This window comes from Cyprinus carpio, chromosome A13, assembly GCF_018340385.1.
Source record: "Cyprinus carpio isolate SPL01 chromosome A13, ASM1834038v1, whole genome shotgun sequence".
Taxonomy (NCBI): domain Eukaryota; kingdom Metazoa; phylum Chordata; class Actinopteri; order Cypriniformes; family Cyprinidae; genus Cyprinus; species Cyprinus carpio.
The window spans coordinates 16,725,957-16,739,864 of NC_056584.1; the positions used below are offsets into that span (position 1 = coordinate 16,725,957).

General features: G+C 36.6%; 1 pseudogene; it reads left to right on the forward strand.

The window, feature by feature from the left end:
• The window catches only part of LOC109094066, a 31,060-nt pseudogene that overhangs the window by 5,255 nt on the left and 11,897 nt on the right, over window positions 1–13,908 (forward strand).

Consider the following 13,908-nt stretch of genomic DNA (forward strand, 5'->3'; position numbering starts at 1 on the left):
TTTGTGTTTACATACTATATGGAAATAATTGATGCAAATGAGAGACAGAACATGGATCACTCAACAAACAAAAAGGACACACTACCAGAGCCTGCCATATTGTGTCTGTGTACCTAAGAATAATGATGATTCATATTGTAACTAAGATGGAGTAATCAATACAATATTGCAGTCAAAATTACATTATAAACACTTTAACATATAACCACCCACATTTACATATCAACACCTACGTATACAGCATTCAGAAACTTGGCAAGGCTTTGTTTTTTTGAAGTCAACATAAGTTATTTACATCTAGATACATTAAAGGTACAGTAGCAAAAACTGGGATCACTATAACAGTACCTGACGGTACATCTTTGTACCTCATTTAACCCCAGGGTGCATATTAGTACCTTAAAAGTACATCTTAGTTATTAAAGTGTATTTTAGTTTGTTTTGAAAGGGTACCCACCCCATTTATTTTTATGTTTCTTTATATTTATTTATGATTTTCTATTTATGTATGTATAACTGTATATAACTGTTGGCTTTGCTTCTAGCTGGTGAAGAGGAGAAAGGTGTTGATAGTGATGAAGATGCAGGTGATGTGGTTGAGCCAGGGGCACCTGGAGTTTCTCCCTCTGGACAGCCAAAAAAGATGGTTCGTACAACTCGGAAGCGACAGAAAACTTTGGCCAACAAACCCCAAGATTTCCAGGTATGTATTCCTCTCGCTAAACATCCTATCTGAGAAATTTGTAAGCTTTTAGCTTTAATCTGCTGACACTGTTATTTTTACTTAGATCCGTGTTCGAATAATTGAGGGTCGACAGTTACCCGGCAATAACGTAAAGCCAGTCGTCAAAGTAAATGTGTGTGGACAGACACACAGAACAAGGATCCGAAGAGGAAACAATCCATTCTTTGATGAGGTATTTTGGTTTTCCGTGAGCCCATCCGACTTAGTTAACAAAGAAGGCTTAATGTCTTATTTCTGGTCAATAAATGTTTTTTTCTAGAGAGAAAACTTTTTTTCTCTGGACTGCTTCATGGCTTTGGTCTGCTTCTGCTTCACTCTGCACTATACCTGTTTTGGCTAAAAACCTCCTGGCCCACTTCCTTCCTTTTGCTCTGATATTTCTGTCACTCTTACACTTGCCTCAGTGAGTCTAAAATCTCTTAATTTCATTCAGTTGAGGCTATTTTAACCAACATTCTGTTTCTATTAGCATTTCATGGCCTGTGAGAGTCCTGTGTTGTGAATAAAATTTAATTGAGATGATGTTTCTACAGATTTTCTTCTACAATGTCAACATGCTGCCTTCTGAGCTTTTTGATGAGAGCATCTCGATCCGGGTAAGATGGGTCTTTAGATGCTCCTGGGACAATACAAGCTCAACAAGTAGAACATGTTCCTTGATCAGCATTCTATCAACCAACAAATCATAGCCCCAACCCTATGCCTAATATTAAAATCTTAAGACACTGATTGGTTGATAACAATGTTGATCCTGAATCAAACCAGAAAGAGAATCCAAGAGCATGTCCTACTTGTGGAAATCATGTTGTGAATATGCAATTCTTAATATAGTTTTATATTTACTGCTAAGAGAGTTTGTACTTTCATCTCTTGTTAATATTATGTTTACACCATGGTTGCAGCTTATACAGTACAGTAATAAATATATTTCTCTCTTAAATCTAGGTGTATAATGCCTACTCCCTCAGAGCAGACAGTCTTATGGGGGAGTTTAAGGTATGCTTTCATATAATCCATGCAATCCTAATGCCATTTGAATATATTTACCATGTGTTTATGATTTGGTTCGAATCTTAATATCGAATTGCTTTGATGTTGAGTATGTGTCCTTACAAACTCTTTCAAACCTTATTTTAACAGCTGGATGTTGGCTATGTCTATGATGAGCCCGGTATGTGAAACATTTGTCTAAAACTGTTAAATTGTTCATCACAAGGAAAATTGTGTAAGGGTTAAAAATGTAAAACTTTCTCATGCCAGTACATATTCATATTAGTGTGACCTTTTTTCTTTGTCTGGTGTGTCTCTGTTAGGACATGCAATTATGAGGAAGTGGTTGCTGCTAAGTGACCCTGATGACTCAATCTCTGGAACCAGAGGTTACCTGAAAGTCAGCATGTTCATAGTAGGCACCGGAGATGAGCCACCGGTAAGCTACCAAGTACACATCACTCTGAAAGTTGAAAAATTAAAACAGTTCATTCTGTGCCATAGCCTTATGGGCAGCACTCCAACATAAAGTGCTACTGCACCTTTCAAAACAAACTGTGATCCAGGTTTGAGTCCTGACTCATGGTCACCTCTTTCATATTCCCATTATTTCTGTATTATCTATAATGTCCATGGTGTAAAAAGGCCAGAAATATAATAATTTGTACAGCATGAATTACTGTAAACATGTTTAAAAATGTTGGCATTTATTTTTGGGGTAAAACAGAGCATTCTGGAAAATTAACTGTTCTTTGTCCATCCATCCTGGTAGACTTAAGAAAACATGCAAATTTAGATAAGTGCCATTTAAAAATTATTTTATTAACATAGTTTTATATATATATATATATATATATATATATATATATATATATATATATATATATATATATATATATATATATACAGGTCCTTCTCAAAAAATTAGCATATGTGTGAAAAAGTTCATTATTTTCCATAATGTAATGATAAAAATTAAACTTTCATATATTTTAGATTCATTGCACACCAACTGAAATATTTCAGGTCTTTTATTGTTTTAATACTGATGATTTTGGCATACAGCTCATGAAAACCCAAAATTCCTATCTCAAAATGCAATTTGCATATTTCATCCGACCAATAAAAGAAAAGTGTTTTTAATACAAAAAAAGTCAACCTTCAAATAATTATGTTCAGTTATGCACTCAATACTTGGTCGGGAATCCTTTTGCAGAAATGACTGCTTCAATGCGGCGTGGCATGGAGGCAATCAGCCTGTGGCACTGCTGAGGTGTTATGGAGGCCCAGGATGCTTCGATAGCGGCCTTAAGCTCATCCAGAGTGTTGGGTCTTGCGTCTCTCAACTTTCTCTTCACAATATCCCACAGATTCTCTATGGGGTTCAGGTCAGGAGAGTTGGCAGGCCAATTGAGCACAGTAATACCATGGTCAGTAAACCATTTACCAGTGGTTTTGGCACTGTGAGCAGGTGCCAGGTCGTGCTGAAAAACAAAATCTTCATCTCCATAAAGCTTTTCAGCAGATGGAAGCATGAAGTGCTCCAAAATCTCCTGATAGCTAGCTGCATTGACCCTGCCCTTGATAAAACACAGTGGACCAACACCAGCAGCTGACATGGCACCCCAGACCATCAGTGACTGTGGGTACTTGACACTGGACTTCAGGCATTTTTGGCATTTCCTTCTCCCCAGTCTTCCTCCAGACTCTGGCACCTTGATTTCCGAATGACATGCAAAATTTGCTTTCATCCGAAAAAAGTACTTTGGACCACTGAGCAACAGTCCAGTGCTGCTTCTCTGTAGCCCAGGTCAGGCGCTTCTGCCGCTGTTTCTGGTTCAAAAGCACACGCCTGTGCACGGTGGCTCTGGATGTTTCTACTCCAGACTCAGTCCACTGCTTCCGCAGGTCCCCCAAGGTCTGGAATCGGTCCTTCTACACAATCTTCCTCAGGGTCCGGTCACCTCTTCTCGTTGTGCAGCGTTTTTTGCCACACTTTTTTCCTTCCCACAGACTTCCCACTGAGGTGCCTTGATACAGCACTCTGGGAACAGCCTATTCGTTCAGAAATTTCTTTCTGTGTCTTACCCTCTCGCTTGAGGGTGTCAATGATGGCCTTCTGGACAGCAGTCAGGTCGGCAGTCTTACCCATGATTGCGCTTTTGAGTAATGAACCAGGCTGGGAGTTTTTAAAAGCCTCAGGAATCTTTTGCAGGTGTTTAGAGTTAATTAGTTGATTCAGATGATTAGGTTAATAGCTCGTTTAGAGAACCTTTTCATGATATGCTAATTTTTTGAGATAGGAATTTTGGGTTTTCATGAGCTGCATGCCAAAATCATCAGTATTAAAACAATAAAAGACCTGAAATATTTCAGTTGGTGTGCAATGAATCTAAAATATATGAAAGTTTAATTTTTATCATTACATTATAGAAAATAATGAACTTTTTCACAATATGCTAATTTTTTGAGAAGGACCTGTATATATACAGTACAGACCAAAAGTTTGGAAACATTACTATTTTTAATGTTTTTGAAAGAAGTTTCTTCTGCTCATCAAGCCTGCATTTTTTTGATCAAAAATACTGAAAAAAAATGTAATATTGTGATATATTATTACAATTTAAAATAATTGTTTTTAAATTTATTATACTTTAAATTATCATTTATTTCTGTGATGCAAAGCTGAATTTTTAGGATCATTATCACATGATCCTTTAGAAATCATTCTAATATGATGATTCAATATCAAAGTTGGAAACAGTTCTGCTGCTTAATATTTTTTCAGAACATGTGATACTTTTTTAGGATACTTTGATGAATAAAAAGTAAAAAAAAAAAAAAAGAAAAAAAAAGAAGCTATGTTTTTAAAATATAAATATTTTGTAATAACAATATACACTACTGGTCAGTAATTTGGGGTCAGTAATTTTTTTTTATTTCTTTTTTTTAAATAAAATCAATACTTTTATTCAGCAAGGATGTGTTAAATTGATAAAAAGTGATAGTAAAGAAAATATATTATTAGAATATATATTATTAGAATTTTTTATTTATTTTGAATAAATGCAGTTCTTTTTAACCTTTTATTCATCAAATACATTAGACAGCAGAACTGTTTCCAACACTCATAATAAATCAGAATATTAGAATGATTTCTAAATGATCATGTGACTGGATGTTACATGTGACACTGAAGGCTGGAGTAATGATGCTGAAAATTCAGCTTTGCATCAAAGGAATAATTTTTTTTTTTTTTAAGTATATTCAAATAGAAAACTATTATTTTAAGTTGTAATAATATTTCACAATATTATTGTTTTTTCTGTATTTTTGATCAAATAAATGCAGGCTTGATGAGCAGAAGAAACTTCTTTCAAAAACATTAAAAATAGTAATGTTTCCAAACTTTTGGTCTGTACTGTATGTATATATATATATATATACATATATATATAACTTCTTATATATATACATTTTCTATTAATAAAAAAATATTATAATGTTACACCAGGTTGTCCAAAAAACAGCAACTGTGTTTTGCTGTGACTTGGTCTTGATCTATGTGTGGTATCTTTGATTAACTTGTTGATCAGGTGGAAAAGCAAGAAGCCAGTGAGGAACAGGATGACATTGAAAGTAACTTGCTGCTGCCAGCTGGAGTCTCTTTACGATGGGCCACGCTGAGTCTAAAAATCTACCGTGCCGAAGACATGCCACAAAGTAATCTTGACAGCAACACACAGCTGCAGTTCTATTTACTCCCAATTCTATTCCCATAGTCAGTAACATGCATCTTATGTCACTTCATTTTCAGTGGATGATGCATTTGCCCAGACAGTAAAGAGCTTATTCAGTGGAACAAATGATAAGAAAAATTTGGTGGATCCTTTTCTAGAAGTCAGTTTTGCTGGCAAAAAGGTGAAAATAAAAAAGATGTCTATTGTTAAAGAATAGGTATGATTTGTAAAGAATTGTGATGACTTGCTTCATTTTGGTCTTTTAAAGGTGTGTACAAAGATCATAGAGAAGAATGCCAATCCAGAGTGGAATCAGCTGATTCACCTGCAGGTTAAGGTAGGAAGGGCACTAACCTGTAAACTAGGTTGATAGGTTAATAAAACTGAATACATGGAAAATTCATTAAATCATAATTTCATTTGCATGTAAAATGCCTAGAATGCTTTTTAGAACAGTGGTGGTTAAAGTCTAACATACAAAGTAAGTGAATAGCATAATATTTCTTCAATCTTTCCTTTTAGTTCCCATCAATGTGTGAACGCATCAAACTTACTGTATTTGACTGGTAAGTTCTTTCTATGACTGATAATTTTACAGCTCTGTCATATACACTACCATTGAAAAAAATTGAGTCTGTAAGATTTGTTAATGCTTTGAAAGAAATCTCTTATGTTCATCAAGGCTGCCTTGTGAAAAGAGACTGATTGTGAAAATATTATTACCATTTAAAATGATAGTTTTCTATTTTAATGTATTAAATTAAAAATGTATTCCTGTGATGGCAAAACTGATTTTTCAGCAGTCATTACTCCAGTTTCCAGTATCAAATGATCCTTCCTTTTGCAGGGATCGGCTGTCAAGGAATGATGTTATTGGGACCACCTACCTTAATCTGACAAAAATAGCATCATCTGGTGGGGAAATTGAGGGTAGGGTTCTCTGTTAGTGTCCCATGAGGTGCTGGTGTGAAGCTATTTAGATTTGACTGTAGAATATTAATGAGATATCATTTAGTTTTAACTTTATTTTAAAATAAAACTTGAACAACAGAACTTTTGGATAAATGTTTACTGTCGAACACTATGTATATCTAAAACTCAGTTTCTTCACCAGAATCAGAAAATGGACTGCCTCCTTCCTTTAATGGTAATGTGAATTTTATTTTATTACTTTTATTATATTATACTTAAAAAGTAAAATAAACCTGTTTAATGTCCAGCATTTGACATTTTAACTTCAGGCAACTTCAGGCGTGAGTTTGGGGTGTTCAAAACAACAGCTAGGAGTGTTTGAGAAACCTGTTTGAAAACAATCATTATTGTCACATTTGGTGACACTATTGGTGTAGAATTTACACACATTTGTTAAAATTGGATGTATATTCATATTTCTTATATAATTGAATTTCAATATTTTTATGTTTTTTACGTTTCAGTTGTCTTGTGTTTATTTACTGGTCATCGCAACCGATTTTCTTTTTCAGTGGACACCACAGAATCTGAGGTTGGATTTCTTCCAGCTTTTGGGCCTTGTTATGTTAACCTTTATGGAAGTCCAAGAGAATTTACTGGCCTACCTGACCCATATGAGGATCTGAATTGGGGCAAGGTGAGTGTTGTAAAGAAAAATGCTGTGCTGGGATTGGTAAGAGCTACACTATAAAACATAATAAATACTGGCCAAACCCAGTAACAGTCTTAGAAGGAAAACATTTCCGCAACACCTTGACTTTTATCGTCATGCACTGTTTGCTTTGCATAAAAAAATTGAATAAACAGTACATTCAGCCATTTTACATTCAGACCACGTGTTGTTTTTTGCACAATTCGTGGCAGTTGTCAGAGCTGTTAATCTCGGGCTGTGTGTTTCAGGGTGAAGGGGTGGCATATCGGGGGAGGGTTCTGATCGAGCTTTCTACTCAACTGGATGACAAAACTGACAAGAAAGTGGAAGACATTTCAAACGATGACAATTTGGTTGCACAGGTAACAGCTAGCATTTCTTATACCATTGCTTCATGGAATAAACATTCATCTAAATATATTTTTTACACTGACACCAAATTTCATTGCCAGAAAAGACTAGAGAATTGAGATCACAGACATTATTATTGCAGAATAGAACAAAAATTCTTGTTTTATGTACTTTCACTGTGCAGAAGTACCAGCGGAGAAGGAAGTATTCCTTATGTGCCGTGTTCCACAGTTCCTGTATGCTTCAGGAACCTGGAGAACCCATTCAGTTTGAGGTCAGCATCGGAAACTATGGAAATAAACTGGACTCCACATGCAAACCTCTGGCCTCCACCACTCAGTATAGCTGTGCTGTTTTTGATGGTGAGTTTCTCAACAGATTCAAATAGTCCAAACATGAGTCACTTGAGCCATGCATTATTTGGCTCATAACTGTTTGTGTTTCTCCTAGGAAATCACTATTATTACTTGCCCTGGGCTGATTCTAAGCCTGTTGTTATCCTCACATCTTTCTGGGAGGACATAAGTCATCGTTTGGATGCAGTGAACATCATTCTCTACATTTCTGACCGACTGGTACGATTTTAATGCATTTTCATGCCATAGAGGAAACAGATAAAGGATTTAGAGTAGTCACACATTTTGTATGCCTTTTTCTTTAGCAAGCCAACATCGTCTCTCTGAAGACGGCGCTCCTGGCTAAAGTGTCTGACTCTCGCCTAGCTGAGATTTGGCTGAAACTTATCACCCAACTCATCGATGACCTTTCCAGGTAAATCCCAGAGGGTAAACTTTCTTATCTTTCTCTGTTTTATTACTTAGGACTGCCCTTGGAGCAGTGTTAAGCTCAACAACAAAATTACAAAAAAAATGTTTGTCGACAGTGTTTGTTTTTTATTTTGTCAATAATAATAAAGAAGAAATGACATAATAGATTCATTGTGACGATAATTAAATAATGTTGATTCATACTTACTTAAACAATTGAATCATATGGGTGATGAAAATATGACAAAAAATAGCAAATAGCACAGTGTCTCTAAAATAAAAAAATAAAAAAAAAAATCCTTCATAAACTAAAACTACAGGTTCTGGTCATATAATTAGAATATCATCAAAAAGTTGATTTATTTCACTAATTCCATTCAAAAAGTGAAATGTGTATATTATATTCATTCATTACACACAGACTGATATATTTCAAATGTTTATTTCTTTTAATTTTGATGATTATAACTGACAACTAAGGAAAATCCCAAATTCAGTATCTCAGAAAATTTGATATTACTTAAGACCAATACAAAGAAAGGATTTTTTGAAATCTTGGCCAACTGAAAAGTATGAACATGAAAAGTATGAGCATGTACAGCGCTCAATACTTAGTTAGGGCTCCTTTTGCCTGAATTACTGCAGCAATGCGGCGTGGCATGGAGTCGATCAGTCTGTGGCACTGCTCAGGTGTTATGAGAGCCCAGGTTGCTCTGATAGTGGCCTTCAGCTCTTCTGCATTCTTGGGTCTGGCATATCGCATCTTCCTCTTCACAATACCCCATAGATTTTCTATGGGGTTAAGGTCAGGCGAGGTTGCTGGCCAATTAAGAACAGGGATACCATGGTCCTTAAACCAGGTACTGGTAGCTTTGGCACTGAGTGCAGGTGCCAAGTCCTGTTGGAAAATGAAATCTGCATCTCCATAAAGTTGGTCAGCAGCAGGAAGCATGAAGTGCTCTAAAACTTCCTGGTATACGCCTGCGTTGACCTTGGACCTCAGAAAACACAGTAGACCAACACCAGCAGATGACATGGCACCCCAAACCATCACTGACTGTGGAAACTTTACACTGGACCTCAAGCAACGTGGATTGTGTGCCTCTCCTCTCTTCCTCCAGACTCTGGGACCCTGATTTCCAAAGGAAATGCAAAATTTACTTTCATCAGAGAACATAACTTTGGACCACTTAGCAGCAGTCCAGTCCTTTTTGAAGCAAGACACTTCTGACGCTGTCTGTTGTTCAAGAGTGGCTTGACACAAGGAATGCGACAGCTGAAACCCATGTCTTGCATACATCTGTGCATAGTGGTTCTTGAAGCACTGACTCCAGCTGCGGTCCACTCTTTGTGAATCTCCCCCACATTTTTGAATGGGTTTTATTTCACAATCCTCTGCAGGGTGCGGCTAACCCTATTGCTTGTACACTTTTTTCTACCAGATCTTTTCCTTCCCTTCGCCTCTCTATTAATGTGCTTGGACACAGAGCTCTGTGAACAGTCAGCCTCTTTTGCAATGACCTTTTGTGTCTTGCCCTTCTTGTGCAAGGTGTCAAGTCAGCAGTCTTCCCCATGATTGTGTAGCCTACAGAACTAGACTGAGAGACCATTTAAAGGCCTTTGCAGGTGTTTTATGTTAATTAGCTGATTAGAGTGTGGCACCAGGTGTCTTCAATATTGAACCTCTTCACAATATTCTAATTTTCTGAGATACTGAATTTGGGATTTTCCTTAGTTGTCAGTTATAATCATCAAAATTAAAAGAAATAAACATTTGAAATATATCAGTCTGTGTGTAATGAATGAATATAATACAGGTCCTTCTCAAAAAATTAGCATATTGTGAAAAAGTTCATTTTTTTCCATAATGTAATGATAAAAATTAAACTTTCATATATTTTAGATTCATTGCACACCAACTGAAATATTTCAGGTCTTTTATTGTTTTAATACTGATGATTTTGGCATGCAGCTCATGAAAACCCAAAAATTCCTATCTCAAAAAAATAGCATATCATGAAAAGGTTCTCTAAACAAGCTATTAACCTAATCATCTGAATCAACTAATTAACTCTAAACACCTGAAAAAGATTCCTGAGGCTTTTAAAAACTCCCAGCCTGGTTCATTACTCAAAACCGCAATCATGGGTAAGACTGCCGACCTGACTGCTGTCCAGAAGGCCATCATTGACACCCTCAAGCGAGAGGGTAAGACACAGAAAGAAATTTCTGAACGAATAGGCTGTTCCCAGAGTGCTGTATCAAGGCACCTCAGTGGGAAGTCTGTGGGAAGGAAAAAGTGTGGCAAAAAAACGCTGCACAACGAGAAGAGGTGACCGGACCCTGAGGAAGATTGTGGAGAAGGACCGATTCCAGACCTTGGGGGACCTGCGGAAGCAGTGGACTGAGTCTGGAGTAGAAACATCCAGAGCCACCGTGCACAGGCGTGTGCTTTTGAACCAGAAACAGCGGCAGAAGCGCCTGACCTGGGCTACAGAGAAGCAGCACTGGACTGTTGCTCAGTGGTCCAAAGTACTTTTTTCGGATTAAAGCAAATTTTGCATGTCATTCGGAAATCAAGGTGCCAGAGTCTGGAGGAAGACTGGGGGGAGAAGGAAATGCCAAAATGCCTGAAGTCCAGTGTCAAGTACCCACAGTCAGTGATGGTCTGGGGTGCCATGTCAGCTGCTGGTGTTGGTCCACTGTGTTTTATCAAGGGCAGGGTCAATGCAGCTAGCTATCAGGAGATTTTGGAGCACTTCATGCTTCCATCTGCTGAAAAGCTTTATGGAGATGAAGATTTCGTTTTTCAGCACAACCTGGCACCTGCTCACAGTGCCAAAACCACTGGTAAATGGTTTACTGACCATGGTATTACTGTGCTCAATTGGCCTGCCAACTCTCCTGACCTGAACCCCATAGAGAATCTGTGGGATATTGTGAAGAGAAAGTTGAGAGACGCAAGACCCAACACTCTGGATGAGCTTAAGGCCGCTATCGAAGCATCCTGGGCCTCCATAACACCTCAGCAGTGCCACAGGCTGATTGCCTCCATGCCACGCCGCATTGAAGCAGTCATTTCTGCAAAAGGATTCCCGACCAAGTATTGAGTGCATAACTGAACATAATTATTTGAAGGTTGACTTTTTTGTATTAAAAACACTTTTCTTTTATTGGTCGGATGAAATATGCTAATTTTTTGAGATAGGATTAGGTTAATAGCTCGTTTAGAGAACCTTTTCATGATATGCTAATTTTTTGAGATAGGAATTTTGGGTTTTCATGAGCTGTATGCCAAAATCATCAGTATTAAAACAATAAAAGACCTGAAATATTTCAGTTGGTGTGCAATGAATCTAAAATATATGAAAGTTTAATTTTTATCATTACATTATGGAAAATAATGAACTTTTTCACAATATGCTAATTTTTTGAGAAGGACCTGTATACAAGTTTCACTTTTTGAATGGAATTAGTGAAATAAATCAACTTTTTGATGATATTCTAATTATATGACCAGCACCTGTATATGCCATTGCAGAGAAAGTATAATGGACTAAAATGAATACATATGATATAAAAACAAATTGGCTGAATTAAAAAAAAAAAAAATTTTGTCAAAAAACACAAACTAAAACAACAACAAAAAAATAACATGTAAAAATGTGAAAAAGAACACTGCCTTGTGACTATCATTATTCACTTACCACGTGATTAACGTCAATCTTGTTGCTATTAGTTACCAGTTACCAGATTTGGAGGGTAAGCCGAATCTGACAGCGCTTGATATTCAGATCAAGAATCTGCGTGACAAAACCATGGCCAGTGTCAAAGAGGCGGCTATTCGCATGAGGGAGGAGGCTGTTGATGTTAGAGCCACAATGCCTGATATAGAGGACTGGCTGGAGCGACTACAGCAGATCACAGAGGAGGTTTGGCATTGCCTCATGAGACACTAATCTTATACTACTGAGTTAGAGTTTGTTAGCAGAAGGGGATGTTGTATATCCAAAAGTCAAATATGCATAATCAAAAGCCCTTCGAACATTCACGTGTTTGTTTATATTCACAATACAGCCTCAGAACAGTATGCCTGATGTTATCATATGGATGCTGAGAGGAGAGAAACGTGTGGCCTACGCCCGCATCCCAGCCAATCAGGTTCTCTACTCCACCCACAGCGAGCAGGCCATCGGCAAGTACTGTGGCAGGACCCAAAGCATATTTATGCAGGTAAAAATTACCATTTTGTAAGTGAAAGTTAGATTGGTCCATGACTCTTTTATTATTCCTAATAAAGATTTCATGTTTAGGCCTAAAGGTTCATATATTTATAAGAGAAGATGTATATTTTAGGTCATTTTGCTGGTAAACCTTTCTAACGTCTAGTTTGTCACCATTTCTAATAACTATTTTAATTTGTAAAATACAAATATTCAGTGTAGTCAATAAATAATATTTCAAAAATTATCATTAATTATTATTAAGTATGATAGTAAAGTATAATAACTTTAGAAGATAAATTATCATTTTTAATTAAAGCAAAGATTAAACATGCTGTAAAAATAAATCTGTGGCTATGTATTTGACAACATTGTTGTGAATTATAGTTTAGTTAGTAAGTTTATAAGCCCTTGAACATACTCATATTCGAAAGGGGGAAAAATAATTTTTTGATTAAATCGTGTCAGAGATGTGACCTGGCATTTAATGTAATATGCAATACCAGTTTGTGTCTGTTACATTTCCCAGTCTCATTCCCTCATTGTTTCCTAATAAAGTAATGCAATATTCCAGATTAAATTCGAAATAAAAAAAAGATTAAGATTAAATGTAAACTTCTTGTTTTCAGTACCCAATGGACAAAAACAAAGGTCTCAAGATACCTGTGCAGCTGCGTGTGAACATGTGGTTGGGTCTGTCTGCACATGAGAAGAATTTCAACAGCTTTGCAGAGGGAACATTCAGTGTGTATGCAGAGATGGTTAGTAAAAGTGGACACTGATGTGAAACTTATATAATACTGAAGTTTGTTGTGACCTGTTTTGTGGAACTTCCCTTAGTAACAATATGACGACCCTTGCTGTTCTCCTGTGTTAGTACGAGAATCAGGCTCAAGTTTTTGGGAAGTGGGGAACCACGGGTCTAGTTGGCCGCCACAAGTATTCAGATGTGACAGGAAAAGTAAAACTGAAGCAGGAACGTTTCATGCCACCCAGGAGCTGGGAGTGGGAAGGAGACTGGTTCATTGACCCCGAGCGCAGGTAAGCCACGTTATATGTGATAAATGCAATATATGATTGCATGTTTTCAATATGTAAATTTTATGTTGGTATGATTAGTGTGGTTATTGAGCTTTACTTTATAGCACCCACTCAGCTTAAACTATACTGCACTGCAAAAAAAGTATTAATCAGTATTTTGTCTTTTTTCCGGTAAATTATATCTAAATGTTTTATACACTATTAATTCACTTGATACGCAAAATTATATAAATTAATAAGAAAAAAATATTAGATGAAGTTTATTTTTCTCATCCCATTGGCCAAATATTTTGTCTTGATTTAAGAATAAACCTAATAAAGTGGAATAAGTAAAGTGTTTTAGAGTCTATTTAGTTCTGTCTAGCGGACAATCAGAGGAAATTGTGGTAGTTGGCACACCGCCGTAGTCGGCCCTGCTGTAACATAA